Source organism: Fukomys damarensis, unplaced genomic scaffold (genome assembly GCF_012274545.1).
Source record: "Fukomys damarensis isolate Sample0158 unplaced genomic scaffold, DMR_v1.0_HiC HiC_scaffold_3, whole genome shotgun sequence".
Classification (NCBI taxonomy): domain Eukaryota; kingdom Metazoa; phylum Chordata; class Mammalia; order Rodentia; family Bathyergidae; genus Fukomys; species Fukomys damarensis.
In genome coordinates, this window is record NW_022900915.1 from 39,545,875 (window position 1) to 39,559,353 (window position 13,479).

The following is a 13,479-nucleotide window of genomic DNA, read 5'->3' on the forward strand; positions in this document are numbered from 1 at the left end:
CAACATGATTGGCAGGTGCTGAGTCTCGTCAGCTGTGTCTATTGCTCATGCCGCTTCCCATAATTCATTCTGCTATAATTGCATGTGTGAGATGATGTTCACATGCCAGAACCTTCTATGAGCTCCAGGGGAAGAAAGGTTACTATAGGTCATGCAGAAGACCCTGGTTTGGACTTTGGAATTTTCCATGGCAGGCTCAGGGGTCTTTTCTTCTATCTTTTCCTCTGCGTAGTAGACCTCAGGATGAGGGTTGGGGGTTGTCCCTGTGTTGTCGCCCAGCTTCAGGTGAGTGGAAAGAAAGGTACTGTATCCCCCAGCTGCACTCTCCGTATTAGTCATTCTTAAACTAAAGAAGAATAGTCGTTTTGTGTCTTTTACGATTAAATTTATTTATTTTAAAGTTTATGATATGATCAAACTAAATTATTATTATTATTTTTACATTTAAGCCTTTTAAATTTTTATGCATTTTTACTTTTTTCTTTTGGTACTGGAGATTGAATCCAAGACCTTTGCCCTGAGTTATATCCCTTTATATCCTCAGCCCTTTAAATCTCTTTTTTAAGCCAGTGTCTCACAAAATTAGTAAGATGCCTAGGCCGGCTCAGACTTTCTATCCTCCTGCCTCAAACTCCTGGAGTACTAGGATTACAGGTGTGTACCATTGCACTGAGTTGCTTTTTCACTTTTATAAGAAAAAATACTTCGGTAACATATTTTGCATATACAATAGCTCCTTCACACTTTAGATTATTTTCTAAATTCCTAAAAATAGAATTATAAGGTTAAGAGGCATGAAATCTTAGAGTCCTTGGCAAATGTTGAATTTTTTTGACAGGCTGTGTAGGTTAGAATTCCACGAGCAATGTATGGCAATCTTGTTGCTCTCTGCAGCACTAGATTAGGGAAGGAGACTGTTCCCTTCACAATTACTCCCTTGGTTAATAAAGACAACCATGGAACTATGTTTTTCTATTTTGCCTTTCAGAGATATGTATTTCAGATATTTTTGATGTATGGGAGATTTTTTAGATTTGTAAAGACAAATACATTATGCAGTCAAATCTACTAATATTTTTCCTGAATTTTTTCCCTCGTGGCTCTCAAGTTACCCCATTTAAAGTTTTCTTCTATCCTTTATCATTGTCTGACAGGTAAATATGGTCTTTCTGGACAAAGAAAATGATTTTTTTTGGAGGTGGGTGCTGGGGATTGAACTCAGGCTCTTGCACTTGTGAAGCAGGCGGTGAGACCTACTGAGCTAAATCCCCGGCCCTGGCCTAAGAAAGATTGATTTTGAAAATTGGCAGAAGAAAACTTTTTGAGTGTTTGTGTTTGCCTGATCTATTTAATTCTTCTCAAGGGACCCAGGGGGATGACTTTCACATGATGTCAGCCAGGGCTTTTCCACAGTGCGTAGCCACTCAGGGAAGGGAATCAGACACAATATATGCCCACCTCTCATGGGTTTGGGCAGTGGTATTTTGAAATATTATATTTCAATAGTTTTCAATTCCTCGCTATGAATTCTCAATATTAGGTAGAAATGTTTGCTCTTTCTTTGTTATGTATTTATCAGGCATTTTTAATCACTGGGATGAACAGCTGTTAATTGTAAAACTATTCTTTAAGTATCAACTTTCAATCATTTAGCTATTTTATTTCTGTATTTCCCCAGCAGCTGTTCTGTTGTCTAGAAATTGTTACTTCAATGTTTAAAATTAAAACAGCAAGTACAAAATGAAAAGGTTACACATAAAAAAGGATAATGAGATCACAAAAGCAAGTGCTGTGCTCCAAGAAACTAAGCTACTTAAGCTCTGTGAGTGCACACACACATGCACACACACACACACACACACGTATATACACGCTCATTAATTAATATTCACTTTATTGAAATAACTCCAAAAGATGTCAAATACATTAAGTGCAAACCATGTGCTGGTTACTTTGCTAAATGTTGAAGTGCAGTTTCAGGCAGAGGGTATATTCTTCTTTTATGGATGAGGAAACGAGTTAAGGAAAGTTCAGTAATGTGGTCAGCGTCCCATAGTCACGAGGGAGTCAGCTGCACAGATGAGATTAGAATGAGTTTTGCTCTGGGTTCAAAATATTTGTGGTCTCTTTTCTTCCTTTGTTTCCTGAAATATCTCAGACATACCAAAACTGTAGAGAAAATAAACTTATGTATTCATGATCTATGCTTTAAAAAAATAGAATATGATAAAAATAGTTTGACCCCTAATTACATCTACCAACCCCGTTCCCCACTTTTCCTCCTGAATTTTAGATTCATGTTTATCATTTGCATTTATACATTTATTTGTTTACTATACACAAAAGGGGAAAATCAAAATATGATGTTTGGGGCTGGGGGTTTAGCTCAGTGGTTCTGTCTCCTGCCTCACAAGTGCAAGGACACGAGTTCGATCCCCGGTACCAAAAAAAAAAAAAAAGTTTACATTTTAGTATATGTGCTGACAAAGCGAGCACTGATGTTTACATTTTAAAAATATTACAATAAGAAACACATTGCCATTAACCCTCACCAAAGTAGTACTCCCCCTGGCTTCTAGCACGCTCATCCCATCGTTCTTGCACTTCTGGGAGTATTCTTTCATGACTTCATGCGGTATGACAAAAAGACGGTGAACCATGGTGCCAAGTGCCACCCAATGGAAAGCAGCCTGGTAAAAATGAGACATCCGGTCTTCATCCGCCTTATTCACCAGATCTGGTACTGTGCAACTTCTGGCTCTCCTCCGGAGTCAAAATGACTATGAAAGGCCGATGTTTTCAATCAATTCAGGACATTGAGAAAGCCAGGACAGTGAAACCACAGACATTCAGGAAAGCGGACTCCAGGACTGCTCTAGAAATTGGCGAGAATGACATGTGTGTCGAGCAAGGAGGACTATTTTGTGGGGGGTTAATGGCAGTGTGTCTTTTACTGTAAACATTTAAAAAAATTGAATATTCAATATGTATATTTTCAACCACGCCTTTTATGTGTATTCCAAGGCAATGTCCAGTGAAATATTTAGTTATTTGATAGGCTTTAACTCCTGTGAAAATTTACATTTAACTCAATGCTACTTTTATTGCTGTAGAACATACCTTTGAATTTAGCCCAATTGTTTGATTCATCTTGTGTTGATAGATGTTTAGGTTATTTCCAAGTTTCAGCAATGTGATGCCTTTCAAGTTTTGACAAGTTGATAGGGTATAAAGTGGTGTAATTATTTTTTTAATTGACATTTCCCTGATTAGTATTGAGGTGGAATATTTTTGTATATTAATTGGCAATTTATATTAACTGTGCCATGAATTGCCAGGTCAAGTATTTTGACCTTTTCACTCTGCTGAGTTGTTTATACTTTTTGAATTAATTGTTGAATGATTATAAAGTATAATATTTGCAGCTCTCTTCCTAAATTTATTTTTCTATGTGTCATATCATTTGACATACAGACACTTTTCATATTGTTTTATTAATCTTTGTAGTGGGATTGAACCTAGGATCTTGTGCAATTTTTCACATGTTGAAGTGAAAATTTTATTTCCTTTTCTGTGGATTGTCTGCTTCTGTCTCTTGCCAACTTGCACTTTCCTGTTGGGGCCTTTTTCTTTCCCTCTTTTTTTTCAGGCTGAATCTCATGTACTTTTTCCTTCTTTTTTGATCAGTCTTCTGACTTTTTTTCTTTTCTGCTTACAGAAGATGAATTTTTATGGAGTATAATTCATTGATATTTTTGGTTTTAAAAAAATTGAATCATTGTTTAAAAAGCCCATGTCAATCCAAGGTTACAAATTTACTCATGAATTCTTTCTTTTTTTAATCTTATGTTTTATATTTAAATCTTATATCCTTTGACAATTTATGATGGTGTGTCTTACCCTTATCTTGGCTACTAAGTTTTTCTGACACTGTTTATTAAAGAAATTCATCTTTATGTCACTCTTTTAAGATATCACTGAATTATTATGCAAATTGGAGTTTATTTTTGAACTTTGCATTATGTTCTATTGATTGGTTTATTTATGTGCCACTACTGTACTACCTTAATGATCAAAGATTTAAAATATGAAATATTTAGTTGTTTATTGTCCTTTTTTCCCCCCAAACTTTCCCAAGCCTCTCTTGCTTTTTATTTTTTCTACATGGAATTTGCTATTAGTTTGGCCATTTCTTTAAAAAATCCTATCAAAATTTTATTATGATTTGGTTGATTTTTAAAATGGGCAGGTAGAATTAATATAATGATGCATTGTCTTACCTAAAAAGGTAGGATAGTATTTTGTTTATTCAAAACTACTTTTGCATATTTTAAGGGTATTTACATTTTTAAAATATAAATTATGGATTTAAAATTATATCTAATATTATTTTAGGAATAACTTTCCATTCTTGTTTTTGTTGCTCTTTTGTATTGAGATATTTTTCTATTTAACCTGCTGTCAGGTTATTGTTTATATAAATGCAGACTATTAATACCTGTGTATTAGTATGATATCCCACTACCTTGTTCAATTATCTTATTGTTTATATTTACAGTAAATTCTCTTGGGACTTTCAGTCACAAAGTGCATCATCTGACAATACTGATAGTTTTGACTTGCATTTTAGAACTTTTTATATGTAATTCTTTTTCATTTTTATCACATTGGTTAATACTTGAAATGATAATGAATGTGCACAACTTTTTCTTAAGTGCAAATAATCCCAATCTTTTGCTTTTGAGTTTTTGCATAAATGTGTCATTTAAATAAATAGTACACACATGCATATATATATTTACATGTAAACATGGATCACAGATATATAAATACCTGTATGGCACATGTTTATATACTATGTGTACAGATGTTTTAATGTATATATTTGCATATATTGTATTGCCAAATACATCTGTTTATATGCATGTGTTATACATATATGTTATAGAAAAATTCTTCTAAATAATTTTAACAAGAATTGGTATTGAAATTTTTATATCAATGGAGATGCTTACTTGCTATTTCTCCTTAAATTATGCAATGAATTATAGTAATTGATTTTCTAGTATTCAATTCTCTTTGAACGTTTGGAATCTTTACTTTGGTGCTGTAGTATTTTTTAAAAGGTGATTTTGGATTTCAATGGAAAAAGTTTATGCTTTGATATTTAGAAGTGATTTTGATCAGAGCCAATAATCTATTTATTTATTAACTTTTTATTTGGTTTTCCTGAACTTTATGGTTAATTTGAATGCAAACTTCAAACTTGCTTATGGGCACATCAGGTGAGCAAATTTTACCAGGTCCTTTTTTGTATGACAGTCATGCAGTGTGAATTTTATGTACAGGTACCATTTAAGTTTCCTGTATTATGCAGGGTGTGGCTTTGTGTCTTATCCTTGCATGCCTCTTAAGACACAAAATTCAAAGTTGACTGAGATCACTTCACTGTGTAAAAGAATATTTGTTATAAATAATGTGGTATCTGATTTCCCTGAGAGAGAGAGAGAGAGAGAGAGAGAGAGAGAGAGAGAGAGAGAGAGAGAGAGTGATTGAAAAACCCTTTATCTCTACCATATTCCATTTGTCACACAGAGCAATGCCAGTAGACTGTGGAAGAAGATTGCACAGGTGCTCAAACCAGGGAGTGGGAGATCATTTGGAGCCATGCATTTCCATTTTGAAATTCAATTAATTCTACTACATACTGACAGTTCAGAGTGTGCAGGTATCATAAAATGAAATGCTGGAATAGATATGCGAGAGCGTCACAGGATATCTAAAGAGGAGAGCAAGTATAAACAGAAGTTTGCAGTTTTCCATACAAACTTTTATTTAGCCAATAGCGCGCTTGGTTGTTTAAGAAGAATAATTCCGTAATGAGTTTGTATCCTGAGGGAATAAAACTACCCATCTGTCAGAATGAAAGATATTTTAGGATCATTGAAGGAGAGTAAAGGCTCAAAAACTGTAAAAATGTACTAATGCAAACTCTTCTGAAAAGAGCCGGAAGATCAATAAAGTGAGGCCAATAGCCTGAATTTAGGTTTATCTCAGAACTGTATTAGAGAAACAGAGGTGAATTCTGTTCTCGTTTTCGAACCCTTTAGAATTTCAGCGTTTCATCTTCTGCCAAGTGCATTGTCAGTGTACTAAGCACTGATTACCTCCTCAAGGATGGTCCAAGTAGCAGGATGACTAAGCCTGTTAACAATGGCTCTATATTTTAGATGGAGTATTTTCTCTGTAACCTGCCTTGTTTCTATTTCACTGTAGAACATCTAACTGATGCTGTTTCCTGAACAAGTGAGAACTAAATTTCCAGGATGGCTACTTGATAACAGTAAAGTTTGGTGAGGCCTGTAGAATAAGTGATATTCATATTACCAATATTAACTCCAGTAATCATAGGAAAGGTCGTTTTCAGAGGCCATCACATTTTGAAAGCTTCAGCTATTCTTTACAAATAAAATTGCAGTACAGCTTAAATCCCTATTCTTTTGAACCCCCTACTTTGAAAAATAAAAATTTTAACATATTCTTCAATATTTGCACATATATAGTAGTTAGATACTTCTTTTTGCAAAATTATGGCAGCTAAAATATCCTTCTTTCTATGAATCCTCCCTAAGTAAACCCTGAAACCATTTATATCTATCTATAATATAAAATTAATAAATTATTTAAAATTGTTGACCATCTACACATGTCACATGCTGTCCTAGATTCTATTCATACAGGGAGAAAATTCCTGTCTTTTATTTAGCAAATTGACAAGTTAAGTGTAACTTTTGACCATGAAATTTCATCTTTGGCAATTCTGAAAATGTACAAAAATACAAAATGTCATATACATGAATACATGAACATATTATAGTATTTGTACTAATATAAGCCAACCGAAATGCCCATTGACTGGGGAACACTTGAAAAAAACCTGAAATATCCACCCAGTGGATTGCTTTGTAGACATAGAATGGAACAGGAAAGATTTCTACACATTAATATGCAATTTCTGGATATGTATTGCTGAGTTGAAAAAAGATGGGCTAATAGTGTTCAAAATATACTATATTTATTATAAGTATGTAAGCAGATTATGAAATCCAAACTGTATATTTGTTTGCACTTTCAGAAATAAACACTGAAAAAATAAGGTGGACACTAAAATTCTTATCTATAGGGCAAAGACAGGAAACAAAATGCAGAGGCCAAATATGGAGGTGGGACTTCAGTGAAGGTATATTGTTATGAAGGTTTGACTTTGCTTTATGTAATTAAAATCAGTTGGATGTGGTGGCATATGTTTGTAATGTCAGCACTTAGGAAGCTGAGGCAGGAGGATCACCATGAGCTTGAAGCCAACCTAGGCTAAATAGTGAGTTCAAGGAAAGTTTGAAGTACACAGTGAGACCCTGCCTCAAAAAAGGTATAATTAAAAACAGTATTATATTAAATATTCCTAAAGGTAAAAATAACAAATAATGAATCAATTTAAACTTGTCCCCATCAAAAGACTGGTGGCTAACCACAAAGAGAAACTAATTACATCAAGTTATTTAAAAAAAGACTCTACTCACATATTTCTCATAGAATCATGACAAAAGGAACTGCCAAGAAAAAAAATTTCTTAAACTCCAGTGAGGAGTCTTATTGGTAGTACTGCTGCTATTTTGACACTAAAATATTCCATAGGATAAAGCATTAATTTATATTAGTGCTTCAGAAACTGAATTAGCATACCAGAGAAAAACAAGTATTAAAATACTAAAACATTTTGTGATTTTATATTTGAAATGAAAATATCAGTAAGCACTCATGAATTCACCACCCACTCATCCAAATAAAACATCCTACCGATTTCCCAGTTTGGTCTTTGAAAAGGCATAGGAAACGTGATAATCTAGGATCCTAAAAATACCATTTGCCACTGGAAGGAAAACTGTCTGTAGTTCAGAAACAGAAAGTGCTCAAGATAAGCTTGGGCATCTTGTTGTGCTGGGAAGCATGGAAAGTATAAAATACTAATGTTATATTTATTGGATGCATAATCCACTCGATGGAGGTCCCACTGGCCTAAAATGATACAACTTGAGCATGGAGAAAATTAATGACTGCACTGGATTAAAGCATGACAAATACATACAATTTTTTGTGCCAGGCAACAACAAAACAATGATACCAAACAAATCCAACCCCATTGGATCCCCACTGGGATTTTCTGGGGGAACCAATACATGACTCTGACAACAAATCTGCAGTTTTTTTCTACCTGAATGGGAAATAAAATATTACAGAGAAACGGAACAAGGTTGGCTAATATTAAATATTCTTGAAGCTAAGAAAATGGGGTTCATTAAAATATTCTTTATACTTTGTATATCTTTCCATATTAAATAATTTAAAACCTGCTTTCTTTAGTACAATATACACACAACAAAAAAGTCAGCAAAATGCATGGAGAATTTTAAATTGCAGTAAGAGCTATAGAGGAATAAATATCAATCAACATGGAGGATTGGGAAATGTAGGATGGGGATGTGCAATTTTTGATACAGTGTCCAAGAAGATCCGCTTGAGAAAGGGACAACTGAATAAGGACCCAAAGAAAAGCCATCCAGACACCTGTGGGAATAGCTTTCAGATTTAAGAAGTACAGGCTCAGCCCATCCCTGTAATGTCAACGAGTATAGACTTAAGGAATTACTTTTGGCAAGGTGTATTGACGTTTCCAAAGGGGAATGATTAGACATTAATATTAAAAATTTTACAGCATGATGTGATTAGAACAAAGTAAGCTTTAGGCTCAATATGGAAGAAATCCTTGCAGAAAGAGAATTTAAAATTCTGTCATTCAATATACCACTCTAAGGAGTTGGTTTCTTGCTATCCCAGAAAGGGTGCTATGCCAGCTGGTGGTGCAGAAGGAAGAGGGATACTGTCTACGCAGCCTACAGGCTCCCTGGGGCAATGACCTTGCCTCATCCTACAAGGGGAAAAAGAGTAAATCTGCCTGTGAGTCTCAGGTCTCAGCAGGGACTGCAGCGGTGCATGTGCTACTATTTTATTTGCTCTGAAGAGAGAGCAGTTTCCTTTTTATGAGCCTCACTTTCACTCTTCTGTGTCAATTATATTGCCAGCAATCATCAATTTCTTATAATTCACACAAGGCATTGGTACATAATTTCTAAATGCTACATTTTGAAATTACGTGAGTCTGTTAAATGTCCTAGTTTATAATGTATAGATCTCACTTATTTTATTTTATTTATTTATTTCCTCTCATTGAGTTTATTGGTACATTTTAAGTATACAGTACAGTTACCTTCATCACTGGAATCTTGTGCCTTTACATGACAGGTCTTGGTTCTCATTACTTTTCCCTTGTTCCTGCCCTCCTTTCACCCCCTCCTCCTCTCCCCATTTACAAACACTTTATTTCCATTTTTTCATTTTCTACTATATTTTTCTTTTCCCTTATTACCTTCCCCTACCCTTCCCACTTTCCCTACACCTTTAGCCCTTTTCTTCCTATTTCACATTGTCAATTATATCATTAGGATCTTATGTACTAGTATAGTTTTTCACATTAGAGAAACTACTTGGTATTTACATGTGTGACTTATTTATTTCACTTAAGAGTATATCCTCAATATGTATCCATTTTCTTATGAATGACTCTAATTTCTCATTCTTTATGGCTGAATAGTATTCCATTTTAGAGAAAAACCACATCTTCTTTATCCAGTCTCCAACTTATGTCTCACTTATTTTATAGGGCGGCCTGATGAGTGAAAGATTTTGTTCTGATGATCAAAAGAAAATCTCATTACAGACAGCGAGGTCACCACAAAAGGAAATTTCCAGGGGAATGCCAATAATGCGGAATGTTATAAAATATTTCTTTATTGTTTGAATTCTTCCTAATTTTACCAATGTTATAGAAATATGTGAGATACACATGCCATTATCATTGCTCTTGCCTACTTATTGTCACACAAATACTCAGTGATTTTGGCTGTGTGATGGATGATTCTATAATTTCCTAAACAGGTTTCTAGAATTTGAAGAGTGTAGTCTTCTGGCCTGGGTTGGAATTCCAGGATTCAGGTCTAATATGATTGTGGAGAAGAACCACAGGGTATTTTAGAAAGAAGCACCAAAGACAATATTGTCACAGGAAGTTTCAGGAAGAAAAGCTCACATTTGAAGTAGAAACTGCAAACATAACTTGGCTGAAAGAAAAAAAAATATTGTGATCAGATTCAACACAATGTGTTTGGAGGAATAAAAATGAAATGGCATCTAGAGAGGATGTATAAGTCATCATTGTACAGGAAGAAGAAAACTCATGCTTCTCCCTCCTTGGCCAAGAGCAACTTCAAAAACTGTGGTGAGGACAGTGTTTCCAGTCATTAAGTAAATTCATGGGTAACCACAGTGCCCTTGCAATGGTCCAAAAGAGCTCAAAGTGCTGCCTTGATTGTATCTCAGGAAGCTTTGTTTTCTTGCAGTTATTTGATTAAGTCTCAATATAGATTATCGGCCTAAATTGGTTTACTTGTTTTCCCCATGAAATTAAAAATTCAATGTTAGGGGCCATACTGTATTATTCTACTGAAAGAAACAATTATGCTTATGAAGGATAAGAGAATTTACTTAGACTTATACCCTGAGCCTGAGGAAGCCAGGCTGCCTGCCTATTTATAAAAAGTGATGATCAATACCCATGTCACAAGCATAAAGGTGTGAAGTTTGCCACAAAGTTTCAACATGCAGCCATTTTGAATTTTGCAGTGACAAGAAGATCACTTTTGTGATGCATTCTTTCAGGAATAGCAGTAGCACTTTATTTTCTTCCTTACTAGTGTGGAAGTGTGTCAACTGTGTAGGGACGGAGGGACAGCAGCAGCTAGTCACCTGGCTTTCTAAGAGAAAATCTTCAAGATTCTTTGACAAAACTATTTCCCATGTTGTTCTTGCCTTTATGCTTTTTAATCTTTTATTTTTAACACAAAAAGATATTGACTGGTTAAAGAATACAAATACACAGTTAACTGGTTATACACTGAAAATTAACTTGGTCACTGGCCCCTTCTTACAGTCTGGCTTTCTGTGCTTTCCATCAATACCTGAATCCATTCTTTAAATCCTTATATTTATTTGCCTGAAGACAGATTCCTCAGAGCTTGATGCTATTTCAGAGAATCAAACTAAATACCAGTGTCAAACTCTGAAAAGTAAGCTTTTCTAATATTTCTGAGAAAGATAGATGAATAGTGGTACTAAACAACTCACAACTTAGAGTGTAGTTATCTATGCCATGGCTGAAAGTATGGTTTGGTGAAACACACACACACACACACACACACACACACACACACACACACACTTAAGAAGTATGTAAAGTAGAATAGAGTTTCAAAATAAAGGATAAGTGCGATGCTAGAGTGAGTAATAAAAGTGCTACCTTTTTTCACCTCAAAAATAAGCTATCTCACTAACATAGTCCTTGATAATTTTTTTCCTTGACAGTTGTTGGTGCTTTCATTGTCATTTGAGTCAATGAATGAACTGGCATGAAATGTGTCTCCAAATTGGCAAGTCAGAGTAAGAAAATTGTACTACTGTCAAAGATTTGCAGATGTAAAGTGCCTGCCGCTTGTGATTTCACCATAAAAATTAGCACTGTATATTTATACTGATGCAATGTTTACAAAGATTGTGAAAGCGTAGCCAAGGAACTGTAGGTACTACATGTGTAAGGGATTTTGAGTAGCCAAATTTAGATTTACATTAGTTTAAAAGAATATGTATAATTAAAATTATATAACTTAATTATACATCAATAGATCCAAACATGGAGTTAAAACAATGAGTGAAATTAATTTCTAAAAACCTGATTACTAGTATATAGAAAAGATTATATACCTATATTTTCTTTTACTTTATTTAAAAAATTTTATTGGTACACTTTTAACATACACAATGATCACATTTATCATAGGGAATTTGTACCTATATAAGCTATAACTTGCTTCTTCTTTTTTACCTATTCTCCTCCACTTCCTTCGACTCCTCTTCCCCTTCTTCATCCTTGGGATGAATCCTACTTCATTGTAGTATATAATCTCCTTGATGATTTGCTTCATTCTATTTGCCAGGATGTTATTGAGGATTTTTGCATCTATGTTCATCAGGGAGATGAGAGTTCTCTTTTTTGGTTGGATCCTTCTCTGGTTTGGTATTAGGGTAATGATTGCTTCCAGGAATGAATTTGGGAGTATTGCTTCCCTTTCAGTTTCCTTAAAGAGTTTGAGAAATAAAGGCATTGATTATCTAAATTTCTTATATATTTCAGTAGCGAATCCATCAGGACCTAGGTTTTTCTTTGTTGTTAGGGGTTTTAATTACATCTTCCATTTTGACTGATATTGGTTTATTTAGAATTTTTATATGTCTTGATTCAGTTTTGGTAATTCCTATATATCCAGGAATCTGTCCATTTCTTCTGTGTTTTCCATCTTAGTCGAATACAGTTTTCTGAAATAGGTATTGGTGATCGGGATTTCACAGAATATGTTGTGATTTCACCCTTTTCCTTCCTAATTACATGGATTTCAGTCCTTTTTTTTCTTTGTTTATTTTTTTGAGAAGATTGGCTAAGGGTTTGGTCAATTTTATTTACTCTTTCAAAGAACCAACTTTGATTCATTGCTTCTTTGCATTGTTTTCTTAATCTTAATTTCATTGATTTCTACTCTGATCTTTATAACTTAATTGTATGAGCTTTGAGCTGGACTTGTCTTCTTTTTCTAGAATCTTGAAGTTCAAATTAGCTTATTTGACCTTGCTCTGTTTTTCCGTTATGGGAATTCACCATTATAAATTTCCCGCATAGGGGCTGGGGATGTAGCTCAATATCATTGTGTCTGCCAGAGTTCATCCCTGGCACTGGAAAAAAATTTTTTCCCCTCATAGGTCTGCTTTTATTGTGTCCTGTAAGTTCCAGTATGTTGCAATGACATTATCATTTAATTGTAGAAACTATCTAATTTCTTCTTTAATTTATTTATTTTCTTTTTTTGAACCCCATCCCCCATTTTTTCTTTAATTTAATATGTGATCCATTGGTTGTTCAAGTAGGTGTTATTTAATGTCATGTATTTATGAAGTTTTTGTAGGTTTTTGCCATTGATTTCCTTCATTGCACTGTGGTCTAATAATATGCATGGAATACTTTTGATTCCTCTGCATTTACTTAAGCATATTCTATGAGCTAGCACATGGTCCATTTTGGAGAATGTCCCATGCACAGCTAAGAAGAATCTGCATTCTGATGCTGTGGGGTGGAACATCCTCTAAACTTCTACTAAGTCCATTTGTTCAAAAGTTTGATTCAGTTCTGATATTTCTTTGTTAAATTTTTGTCTAGGTGAACTAACTATTTGTAACAGTCTGGTATTGAGGTCCTCTATT